This window comes from Benincasa hispida, chromosome 1 (assembly GCF_027475165.1).
Source record: "Benincasa hispida cultivar pf3 chromosome 1, pf3_genome.v1.1, whole genome shotgun sequence".
NCBI classification, from domain to species: domain Eukaryota; kingdom Viridiplantae; phylum Streptophyta; class Magnoliopsida; order Cucurbitales; family Cucurbitaceae; genus Benincasa; species Benincasa hispida.
In genome coordinates this window covers 80338129-80351980 of record NC_143478.1, presented here as the reverse complement: position 1 = coordinate 80351980, position 13852 = coordinate 80338129, and the positions used below count along the sequence as shown (strand labels likewise).

General features: G+C 31.6%; 1 long non-coding RNA gene across 1 annotated transcript; it reads right to left on the bottom strand.

Annotated features, from left to right (window-relative positions):
* Positions 1–8327: 8327 nt before the first annotated feature.
* On the bottom strand, positions 8328–9437 carry LOC150038756 (uncharacterized). The gene is made up of 2 exons (XR_016525333.1): positions 8614–9437; positions 8328–8517 (listed from the first exon to the last, which is right to left on the bottom strand). It is a non-coding gene; the product is annotated as an uncharacterized LOC150038756 (long non-coding RNA).
* Between the last annotated feature and the right edge of the window lie 4415 nt (positions 9438–13852).

Here is a 13852-nt window from a genome sequence, read left to right as displayed (position 1 = left end):
CACCCATGTGTTACTTTTGTTTTTTCACCGTTTTTTTTTCTTTGTGTGTTCTTCAATGGGGAAAAAGACCTCATTAACCTTGCCTCAATTGTTGCTTCCTCTTCTCAATCCACCACTACATGGATCCTTATTATCTCCATCGTACTTATAATACTAGTTTTATTCTGGTTTCTGACCTTTTTACCAAGATCAATTACGTCTCTTGGAGTATGTCGATGATAACAGCTCTAATAGTCAAGAACAAGATTGGTTTTGTCGATGACACGATTTCTCAACCTGCTGCTGATTTGTCTCTTAGATCATTTGCAATAATATTATCATCGCGTGGATCTTAAACTTGATTTCTAAGGAGATCTCGAACCAGTGTTCTATATTTCGACACTACTTATCGATGTTTGATTGGCAAGATTTTATATTTTACTATCTCCAGATCTGACATTATGTTTGCTATTAATAAGCTTAGTCAATATGTCTCTCAACCTCGTCGGTCTCATCTTGATGTTGCTCATCATCTTTTGCACTATTTGTAGCATTGTCCAGGCCAAAATATTCTTCTTCATTCGTGTAATGATTTTCAACTCAAGGCCTACTCCAATTCCAATTGGGCTTCTTATTTGGATTCTCATAAGTTCACTAGTTTTTGTAGCTTCCTGGGTAATTCTTATGGAAGGTTAAGAAACAAACTACAGTTTCTCATTCAGTGGCTGAAGCTGAGTATCGGGCTCTTGTTGCTATTAGTGAACTCATTTGGATATCTCAACTTCTTTAGAAGTTACATGTTCCTTTTATATCTCCTACTCTTATTTTTTGTGATAATGTTATTGCGCTTCATATTGCGTCTAATCCAATGTTTCATGTGCGTATGAAGCATATTGAATTAGATCGCCATTTTATTCAGGAAAAGGTTGTCAATGGTACTGTCAAGCTTCTTTCCGTTCGCACTCACCATTAACTTGCTAATGTTTGGCGTAGCCTTATTTAGTTTTTGTTCCCTTGTTGTCCAAGATGGGCGTGATTGACATTCACTCTCAATCTTACGGGGGAGTATTAAGAGTATATTTGTAAAAAAAAAGGTATATTGGTATTTTCATTTCTTTATTATTGTATTTTATTAGGAGCTACAAGCAGACTATAGCGATCGTTTCAATAGGATACAATGACCATCCTTGGTAGTACTACAACTTTGAACTACTCAAATCTAATAGAACTCTTGGATACTTCTCTCAACTCAAGTTGTTATTTGTAGGGCAACTATTTGAAATACAAAATAAAATCAAATGATACAAAAAATTGAAACATTTGTCAAATTTAACTTAAATGAGATGTTATTTGACCAAAATAACCCATTTAAATTGAAGGGCAAATTTTTGCGTATATATTGAATTTGTACATGAAACATCATCTAATTTGAAGTTTTAATCCAATTGAAAAGTTCTTAATCATGAATTTGATCTATTTATGTTTCAATATTTGTTCCACCTTCTTTCACTATAAATATCCAAAAAAAAATTAATATTATAGTCCAAAAGAAATTTATTTAAAATCGAAAATGAGTTAATTTGACAAGATAAACACAACTAATATCACACCAAGTATGTGACCTTAACTAAAAAGATTATCAAACATATGGTTTAACTACATACTATTTAATTTTGCTTAGATTGATACCATGGTAAAAGTTAATATATACACACATATATATATCTATATGAAAATGTAATCATAAATCTATAACAATTTTCAAAATTCAACCTCATTATTTTCTCTGTTTTCACTATATTTTAGATTTCAGCACACCAAATAGGTGTTCAGAATTTGTTGTTTTTGAGAATGAATAAGATACAAAACAATCCCTTTGGAATATGTTTCAGCATTCTAGTATTGAATTTATTATACTCTTCAAAAACGAAGAAAACTCTTACCCTATAACCTCCACAAGTTATTGGATGAGACGCCATAATGTGGAAATCATATATCCAAACCAAACTTATATGGGTTTTTAATTGATTAGAGGTTGTTTGGTTTAACGTTTTATAAATATTGAGGAATGAGATATTTGGGAGTGTGATGTCTAAAAATAAAAAATGACTGTATTTAGTTATGCATGAAAAATGCTATTATAATATTATAAACAAAGATTATGTTTATATTTAATTTATGAAATTAAGTATTACAATATTATATCATTCCAATAATAAATTAATTAAACAATAAATATCATTAAGTATATTGATAAAAAAAATAATTAATTAAGAATTAGTAATAATTTTAATTATGAATATTTGAAAATTGAGTAATATATAATTAAAACTAACCAATTAATATATTTAATGAAAGTCATATTAATTATAATGTAATGACCCGATTCCCTAGAATTTGTACTAGGTCATTACTAAATACATGCATTCGCCTCGACATTTTTCATGAATTATCAAAACCAAATAAATGCTATAAAATAAATAACCTTTTATTAAAAGTAAATAACTAAAAATCCTTGAACAAGGTATCCTTAAATGAATAAATAAGAAAAAATAAAAAATAAAACATCAATAGAAAATTTTATATAAAACAACCAACCGTGCAAAAACTGAAAGTTCTCCAAATTCAACAATAAACTAAGTTTTGAAACATGAAATCATAGGAAAGGACATGAGCGGAAGCATCTGACTAGTCTTAGTGGCACGATTACAGATTTTGCTTGTCATTCGTCTGTGTGTCTTTACCCTTACCTGAAAAAAATATGATAAAGAATGAGTATAAAACAATCAATAAGTAACCCGACTACAGAGGTCAGACTATGCGCTTATATCCAATAAATGGGACATACATATAATTATCTAAATCCTAGATGGCCATCTAGTGAGTGATTTAACTCAACCTAACACACATCTGGTGGCCCAAAGACTCATAAACTGTTAAGGTTGATGCCCTAAATCTCATGGTCCTGTAGTTTATAATTGTATTGTACAAAAAGTTTATTTATTTAATAAAATATGAAAAATTTTATTTGACATTTAGTAGCATTAACTTGCAAAACCAATAAACAAATATCCAAGGTTATCTTCTGTAGTTTGAACATTTATGTGGGGTGGATCATGTTTAAGTGATAATCCGAACGGTCTGTAGTAGATGGATAAGGTTGGGTACCTTATCCTGATGACACTACAAATACAACCCGCTTTGTAGATGTTACAATTGTTGTAAAGTTCTACAGATGATCTGATCCTGATCATTCATGTGGAGACATGTGAGTGGAGGTATTCTATACAAAAAAGTTTGTATAAGATCAAACCACGAAATGAATAGTTTCACTATATGACACCGTTAATAGTAGAGACTTACATTTTTCCAGGATGACCATATATGATATGACATGAATCCTGATTGAGTTGTGAACTTCTGCCTATAAAGGTGGCCCTTTGATGTGCATGGATGAGAGTGTCCGGTTCGTCGACTAAAACGATTTTGGGGGATTTGTCTAATTGAGGAGCTAGAAACACAACTATACAAGAAGAAATTCACTCATTCCAATGTCGTGGTAAGTAGATAAATTGCTCCCTTAAGGACTGATTCCAAGGCTTGAACAATGTGAAGCATACCCTCTCTTGGCCCAAGAGGGATTTGGTCATAGTTGGACTATGACTTATTGGATCAATGGTACTTAAGGAGTTAGATGTAACTACAGGGACAAAACGACCATTTTTGCCCAGTTATACTTACGAGAAATTTGTGAAATATCATTGCATTTGTTGCCTGGTTATATCCAATGGACATAGAAATATATCTAGTATGAAGAGTGCAACTTTCGGTCTTTAGTGAAGTGACCGACAATTAATGGATGTTAGGTAATTTAATTAAAGAAGTTTAATTAATTATCCAAGTACCAATGGAGCTTCAATCTAATTAACTTTGGATTAATTTAAAGTGTTCAAATTAATTGAGAGAATTAACTATATATAATATAATTAATATAATGTATTTGATACATTATAGTATAAAGTTTATTTTGAGAGGTAATAAATATTTGAATATGATTCAAAATTAATTAAATTATATGAATTGGATTCATATAATTATATTCAATATAAATTTGATTTATATCAAATACCATAGCTTGTTGAGAGAATTACAAACTATAGGTTATTTTATATTTGATATAATATAAACTATATGTTATGTATTATATTTGATAGGAGATATAGTTATATATAATATGATAAATTAGTTATTGTATTATTATTATTTAAATTAAAATTTGTTTTAATTTATTTTAAATTAAAAAGGAAGGGAGTTATTAAAACAATTTTCCTCCCCAATATCTCTCTAATTTAGATCATGGGATTTGGGTGGTTGCAAAGGGATTGATCGCCTTGTTCTTCCCAAAAACACATATAGTTTGTGTGGATCAATAACACTCTTACTCACCCTCTTCCTAAAATTATCACAGAGCCCTACACACTTATGTGATTCTCAACCCCTAAGGAAATACAGAGGTCTTACTTTTGATGGAGTTCCAAATTGGAATTGGGTTTTGATTGTGATTAATAAGGAGGAAGATTTGTTTGTGACCGATCAAGAGAAAATTCGTGAAGAATTTTTGGGCTTCAAGGGTAAGTGTGACTAATCTTAAAAATTTTCTTAGGTATTTTAGGGCCCAAACCTCAATGTTGGACTTAATCCTAAATAATCTCAACATAGATTTACCTACAACAAAGCTCAATTTGAGAACCAACTCTAAAATCTCAGTTTCACACATCCCTGGATCAACACAAAAACTTGGGGATTAGAATCTAAATTTACAACATTGTTATTGAAGGATCTCTTATTCAAGAGAACCAGTGAGTAGAAGCAAGATTTTTCCAAGCCCATTGTGAAAGAATAAACGCATTCATAAACACACAAGAATAGTTATGCATTATAGAGAAAATTACAGCATGTTTTCTTACTAAAACAAAGGGAATTAAGTGACATACCTTTGAAGAATTCTTCTTCACGTATCCCTCGATCTACACTGGTCAATGAAGTCTCAACAATCACGAACACAAAGAAACGAGGAGCAATTGTCTACAAAATCTTGCTCTCGTCGCAATCGTGTAGCAAAATCTCACTCTCACTGCAATCACAAACTGCCTGATCCTCGAACGATAACCCTCGACACTACCACTCGGTAACCTTGGTATTCTCGGAGTGAGAATCCAAGAGGTGTGTGCTCTGTGTGAATTTAGTAGAGGGAAGGAGGATGTATATGATCGAACTACACGATCGAATAAGTGGGAGAAAGGTTTAGTCTATTGTATAGATAGTGGGTACCCGATCGTCTAGCAATCTCTTGCTCTCGTGAGCAATTGTCTAGCCAATCATCTAGCAATCTCTCGCTCTCGTGAGCAATTATCTAGCAATCTCTTGCTCTCGTGAGCAATCGTCTAGTAATCTCTCGCTCGATCGTTTAGTCTCTCAAAAGGGCTATCGTATAGCTTTTTTTTTCGTTTGAACGATTAGTAATTCAATAATGAAGCGATCATCCATAAAAATGAAAACTCTTTTCATTTTATTCTTCAATTATTAAAACTGAAAATAACCTCCCACTTTCACGGTTAATGGAGAAAAGAAATAACCAACTAAACAATTATCTCATAATTATTTTTTATTATAAATAAATATAATACGAAAATATAATAACTAACTTATCGTATTATATTTATAACATATAATTTTAATATCACATCATATGTAATATTTAAACCATAATTCTTTTCTCCTTTATTTAATATAAATCATATTTATATCAATTCCTCTAATTAATGTATCTAATACATCAAATCAATTATATCACATATAATTGAACCAATTTAATTATATCATATATAACCAAAGTCCCTCTTATTAATTTGAACACTTCAAACTAACCCAAAAACTAATTCTCAACTTGAATCCATTGAGCTACCAAGGGGACCTTATAGACCTGTAGCTTGAAGCTCCAACGGTACGTGAATAACTAACTAAACTCTTTAATCACGATATCTACCTTCCGTTAATTTTCAGGCACTCCACTAAAGACCAACAGCTGCACTCTTCGCACTACAGATATATTTTTATGTCCATTGGATATAACTAATCAACAATACATAACCCTTCACAAATCGCTCGTAAGTACAGCTGGGCCAATTTACCGTTTTGCCCCTGTAGTTACATTTAACTCCTTAAGTACCACTAATTACTCTAATGAACAATACATGATAGTCCTACTATGAGTGAACACTTCTCGTACCATGAGAAAATGTGTGGCGCCACATTGTTTAAGCCCCGGAATCAGCCCTTAAAGGAGCAATTTATCTACTTACCCCTGCTTCGGGGAAAGAGTCAATTCCATCTTGTGTAGCTGAGTTTCCAGCTCCCCAATCAGATGAATCCTCAAAGGGGTAGGTTTGAGGCGGCAATCTAGCCATTCGCACCCATGCAAATCAAAGGATCGCCCTCATAGGTAAGAGTTCCCAACTCATTAAAGATTAAGGTCATGTTACCCATGGTCATCCTATTGAAATGAAAGTCTCTGTCATGAACTGAAGAAAATCTAAACAGAGATCTCTAGGAGCAGCGGAAGTGGATCGTTCCAAATCCCATTCAGCATGAACACAACAATTACAAGCTTAAACAAAAACGAACAAATTATGAATAACTAGAAATTACAGCATGTTATAAAAAGATACAAGGGATAGATTATGCATACCTTTGAAGAACTATTCTTCAAGTATCCCTCAATCAGTTTTCAATGCATCCAAAACAACACTCGAACACAACGGACAGAACACGACCTCCTCGAACATCTGAATGCACCTCGAACCAATCGAGTCCAACTCGATCCTCGAACTAAGTTAGAACACCACCACAAGTGTTACCTTGGTATTCTCGGTGTGAGAATCCAGGAGTTGTGGGCTCTGTATGATTTTGGATTGAGGAAAATATGAGGTATACGATTGAGTAGACGATCGAGTAAGTGGGAGATGAAGACTGTCTATAATATAGATGATGTACTCGATTGTTTAGAAGACGGAAGTCTATCGTATAGACTTTGCTACTCGATCGTGTAGCAACGATCAACGAGTAACTATTGTATAGTCAACTCTTAGCTCAATCGTTTAGACTCTCAACGCTATCGCTTAGTAAAAACACTTTTTACTTGATAGTCTTTTTCGTGAGATTTTTCGAATGAGTCAACTACTAATTTTTTAAAACAATTTTCCTTTTATTTCATGGCTACCATAAAACTTCCAATAACCTCCCACTCAAATCGGTTATTGGAGAAAAAGAATTAATTATCATATAATTAATATATTATAAATAAATATGATAACCAACTTATCATATTATATTTATAACCTATAGTTTTAATATTTCATCATATGAAACATATAAACCATAGTTCTTTTTCTATTTTATGGTATTTAATATAAGACTGGACGTACCTACCCTCGTAATTGATAGATAGAAACCTATGGGAAAAGAAAACCCTGTTCTGTTTAGTTTTCTTACTAGTTCTAAAAGTGTATTTATATTAATTCCTCCAATTAATGTATCTAATACATCATATCAATTATATCACATATAACTGAATTTACTCTTGTTACTTTGAACACTTCAAACTAACCCAAAATCTGATTCTCAAATTGTACCCATTGAGCTACCAAGGGGACCTCGTGGACCTGTAGCTTGAAGCTCCAACAGTACGTGAATAACTTACTAAACTCTTTAGTCACGAGATTCACCATTCATTAACTGTTAGTCACTCCACTAAAGATCGACAGTTGCACTACAGATATATTTCTGTATCCATATAACCAATCAATAGTGCAATAATCTTCACAAATCGCTCTAAGTACAACAAGACCAATTTACCGTTTTGCCCCTATCGTTTAAGGGAGCAATTTATCTACTTACCACTGCTTCGGAGAAGGAGTGAATTCTGTCTTGTGTAGTTGAATTCCTAGCTCCCCAATTAGACGAATCCCTAAAAATATAGGCTTGTTGAGTTGACAATCTGGCTACTCTCACCCATACTAATGACTGCCCTCATAAGTAGGATTTCTTAGTTTATTGGATTTGAGTAAATTCAAATAAAATAACACTTATTTTATTAATAACAATGCAACAATGCGGGTCGTATCCGTAGTATCACCAGGATAAGGTTTCCCTCCTTTATCGACCATTTACGTTATCAGGCATGATTCACTTGTATGCCTCACATGCTTAAATTACAATAATAACCGGGATCTTAGTTTATTGGTTTGTGGATAATGCGATTAAAATATCTCATATTTCATAGACAACAATGAAGAAAATATCTCATATTATTATCACAATTGTTTGTTCATACACATACACGTGTTACAACTACAGTACTTACGAGATTTAGGGCATCAACTTACATAATCCAAAATAACCTTGGAACCCAAAATACTCACCAAAATTATGATGGAATCAACTCTAGGACAGTGACTTAAAACCTCCCAAATCTTCAATCTAGCACCAAAACGTGATGGATATCAACCAATCGGAACCAAAATTTTAATGAGTAGATAAGAACCTTCGAGAATCAACCAAACAGTGCAATCTTACCCAAAATCCGAGATTCCGATGACCATCAGTGCTAGCGGCGATAACCCACAGCAGCGGCAGGCAGACGGATAGCAAACGACGCGACAATGCTTGGTAGATCTAGAAGAGAGAGATGGATCCGATCGCGCGACGAACGTTGGACGAGGTGCAGCGGACGGTGGGACTCGAGCGACTAGAACAAGTGACGCACACAAACAACTTGGCGATCGACCGATGGGACGCGCGGTTGAGACAACCGGCAGCGTCAGACGGATCTAGCAAATAGGGCTTCAGCGGCAGCGACGTGAAGGAAATGCTGATGCGACGAAGAAATTTAATTCCATCAAAATCCTAAATTTCCAAATCAATTAAATCCAATAATCTTTAAAACAAAACAATTCCTCCACTTATCTGCAAATTTAAAAAAATCAACTTCTAAATCTCCAAAATTTAATTCATTTCATAAATTTGAATTAAAAATTGAATTAAATTCAAACTCTCCTTAAATTAAATTTAAATTTCCAAATCCTTCATTGAAGCAAATTTTAAAATTGAATTATCCTTACACTATAATTCAATTCAACCTCAAAATTCAAAATAACTCACAAATATTTCAAGATAATTAAATTAAAAATTATCTCAAAACTTGGTTTGTTACATACAATTTAATACTTAATCATCTTTATAATTAATTAAGTTCAACATTAGTAATTCTAATTTTAGTAAGAAAATATATTTTAATAAACAGTGAAGAAATTGAAGTAGAAAATAACATATGAAGAGAAAATGAAAAATAACAAATTAAAAAAATTAAGAAAAAGAGGAGGAGAAACCAAATGATGCTTGGGTTTTAACAAAACCCATATTGTTCAAGGGGATATAAAAACCCTCCCTTAACTGTGATGCACGAGAAAACTCTTTTCCTAGGAATAAATTTCATTATCTTCAAACAAATATGGACGGTCATCCCAAGCCCATTCACATCCTTAATGCCCTCAAACCAAACGGGCTGTAAGAGTGTTTGTATCGGAAATTTTATTTAAATATTGCAGTTTTGAAAAGTAATTACTTAAATATGGTAGTTTAAAAATTATTTAGAGATTTGGGATAGTTTTAAAATTTCGAGGTGAAAAAAAAAAAGTAAAAAATGATGTCGAAGGTTGAAATCTCGATCTAAAGGAACTCCAGGGTTGAAACTTCGACCTACAAAAAATTAAAACACAAGTCGAGGGTTCAACACTCGACCTACATAGGTCAAGATTTCAACCCTCAACAACCTCCTCTACGGCATGCAGCGTCTCGTCACTTCCCTACTTTCCCATGTCTGTCGCAACTTGACCAAATAAATCTACTGCATATTAAAAGTTGCAGCTCACCTGCTTTTTAAATTCTCACATGCTGCTTAAATTCGTAGGTTGAATTTTGAACCATAGACCCATTGTTTTTAACATAGCCTCCACCCCTTTTTAGATCACAAATTTTCTAGTCGTGTTCTCTCCCTTACCATCTTCTTGCTGCCTTCTACCTTACTCTCTTCTTCTATTTTGTGTGATTCTTTCTCCCCACATTTCACCCTTCTCCGATCACAAACTATCCAGGTTTGTTAATTCACTCTACTATATTTTTATTTTTTAAAGAATAATAATAAATTTTGTTTCTATTCTTATATTCTTATTATTTTTTTTATAGTTTTTATTGCAGTTTAAGAAAAAAAATTCAAAAAGAGGCATACGTTTGATCAAATAAATTACTATTTTTTAATTAAAACTATACGCTATAGGTTCTAATATTATTATTTTTATATAGTTTTTGTTGTCGGATAACAAATAAAAAAAAATGAACGTTGTCACTTTGAAGGAAAAAACTACTATTGAATTTGTGAGTTTAACTTTTATTATTATTAGTTTTTTATTTTTAATATTTGTTTATGCTAGATATATCATTTTAATTCCTTATATATTGATGTTAAATAATTTTTTAATATTAGTTATATATTAATATTACGCTGAATTGAATAATATTTTTGATCTACCATGTTTATTTTAGTCTACCATGTTAACGTCTACCGTGTTAATATTTTAGATCTACCATGTTAGTCTCAATTCAATAATAGTTCTTTAATAGTCTAATTTCACTAATATTGATATAATAATGTTAGTTGTTTATTTATTTATTTATTTATACTATGTTAGATGTACCATGTTAATTTTTTCTTTTGAATTTTAAATAATATTAGTGTTAGGGTTTTTAGGATTTATTGTTGTCTTTGAAGACATTCTTTTATTTAATTTTGATGTTTATAATTTAAAAAGTTTAGTTTATAGTTTAATACAAACTTTTTGTGATTTTTTTAATATATTTCTTATGATATTTGATTTTTTTAGTATTAGCTTTCAAAAAATAATTTAGAAAAGTTTAGTATTTTTTTTAGTGATTTTTTAATAAGAAAGTTTAGTTTATGGTTTAATACAAAATTATTAATTGGATGTTTAAAATTTTTTATTATAAAAAGTTTAGTATTAATTTGAAGTTTAAATTTTTTATTATAAAATGTTTTTTATTCAATTCTTTTAGTTATTATACCAAGTGCACGACTTTGATGTGAGTTTTGTAATTAGTTAGGTTATAACCAAAGAAAGTGTCATTCGTTACGAAGATAGGCTCCAGATAGTTAGGGATTGTTATTATTAATATATTTATCTTGTAAATACTATTTTATTGTGTAAATAATATTTTTATCTTGTAAATGAATGAACTCTAAATCTAAAGAACTAGTGAGTGGAAGCGGATCGTTCCAAACTCCATTGAGAAAGAACACATACATTTACAGTCATACATAAACAGTTATGCATAAAGAATAAATTACAACATGCTTCTTAAGTAAATACAAGGGGATCCAGTATAATACCTTTGAAGAACTCTTTCTTCACGTATTTCCCTCGATCAAACTCAAACGCATCCAAATAGTACGAACACAATGATCAACTGGAAGATCCTCGATCACCTGCGAGTTAAACTCAATCCTCGATCCTTAAACAGAATAAGACACCACCACAAGGTTACCTTGGTATTCTTGGTGTGAGAATCTAGGAGTTGTGAGCTTTGTATGATTTTGGATAGAGGGAAGGAGAAGGTAAACGATTGAATATGCGATCAAACAATCGTATAGAAGAAAAAGCCTATTGTATAAACTTGCTACTCAATCGTGTAGAAACGAGTACTATCGTATAGTAACTCGACGCTTGATCGTTTAGTTCCTGATAAACTATCATGTAGCAAAACATTTTTACTCGATAGTGAATTTGTGAGATGTATCCGATACAATGATTTGAAAAAACCATTTTTTCTTTTTATCTCACAGTTGCCATAAAACTGTGAACAACCAACCACTGAAGTCGTTTATTGAGAAAAAGAAATATTAATTATCATATAATTAATAAATTATAAATAAATACAATAACTAACTTATCATATTATATTTATAACCTATAGTTTTAATATTGCATCATATGCAATATATAAATCATAGTTATTTTTCTATTTTATGGCATTTAATATAAATCATATTCATATTAATTCTCCAATCAAATAATATATCGAATACATTATATCAATTATATCATATGTAACTGAATTAATTTAATTATATCATATATAATCAAATTTCCTCTTTCTTAATTTGAACACTTCAAACTAACCCAAAATCTGATATCAACTTGAACCCATTGAGCTAGATCTCAACTTGAACCCAGCTACCAAGGGGACCTTATGGACTTGTAGCTTGAAGCTTTAATAGTACGTGAATAACTGACTAAACTCTTTAATCACGATATCATATATAATTGAATTAATTGAATTATATCATATATAATTGAATCAATTTAATTATATCATATATAATTAAATTCTCTCTTGTTAATTTGAACCCTTCAAACTAACCCAAAATCTGATTTTTAACTTGAACCCATTGAACTACCAAGGGGACCTTATGGACCTATAGCTTGAAGCTCCAAAGATACGTGAATAACTGACTAAACTCTTTAATCATGATATCCACCATCTGTTAACTATCAGGCACTCCACTAAAGACCGACAGTTGCACTCTTCGCACTACATATATATTTCTGTGTCCATTGGATATAACCAATCGACAGTGCAATGACCTTTCACAAATCGCTCGTAAATACAGTTGGGCTAATTTACCATTTTGCCCCTGTAGTTACATCTAACTCTTTAAGTATCACTAATTTCTTTAATGAACAATAAGTCATAGTCCCACTATGACCGAATCCTCTCTTCCCAAGAGAAGGTGTGGCCACTGTGTTCAAGACCCGAAATCAGCCCTTAAGGGAGCAATTTATATACTTACCCCTGCATCGGGGAAGGAATGAATTCTGTCTTGTGTAGCTTAGTTTCCAACTCCCCAATCAGACAAATTCCCAAAATGGTAGGCTTGTTGAGTTGACAATCTGACCACTCTCACTCATACAAATCAAAGGACCGCCTTCATGAGCAGGAGTTCCCAACTCACTCAGGATTCAAGTCATGTCACCTATAGTCATCCTAGTGAAATGTAAGTCTCCATTATCAATGGTGTTATATAAAGAGACTAATAATTTTGTGGTCCGATATTATACAAAATCTTTATATAAAATACCCCCGTCATGTCTTCATATGAATGATCAGGATCAGATCATTTATAGCACTTAAAGACACTTGTAACATCTACAAGACGGGCCGTATCCGTAATGTCACCAGGATAAGGTTTCCCTCATTTATCCATACTACAGACCATTTAGATTATTAATTTAAACAAGATCTACCTGTATGTCTCCACATACTTGTTTAGATTTACATAAAATAACCTCGGATCTTAGTTTATTGGATTGAGTAAATGCTTATAAAATAACATTTATTTTATTAATAACAATATGTTTACAGAGTTTACAAACTACGAGGCTACAAGGAGATTTAGGATACCATTCCCAACAGTAAATACTATTTTTATTGTGTAAATAATAATTTTTATCTTGTTTTTATTGTGTAAATAATAATTTAATTGTGTAGTTAATTTTTTTATATAATTTATTAAGTTATACATTATTTTTTTTATCAAGTTGTATATTATTTATTTGAGAAATAAATAATTTTTTTTTTATAGATCATGACTTTAAATCCAAGACCAATTATCCCAATGTTCTATACGACCAATCGATTCATCGATCATCAATTGTATAACAAGATCGTACCACTGACGAGA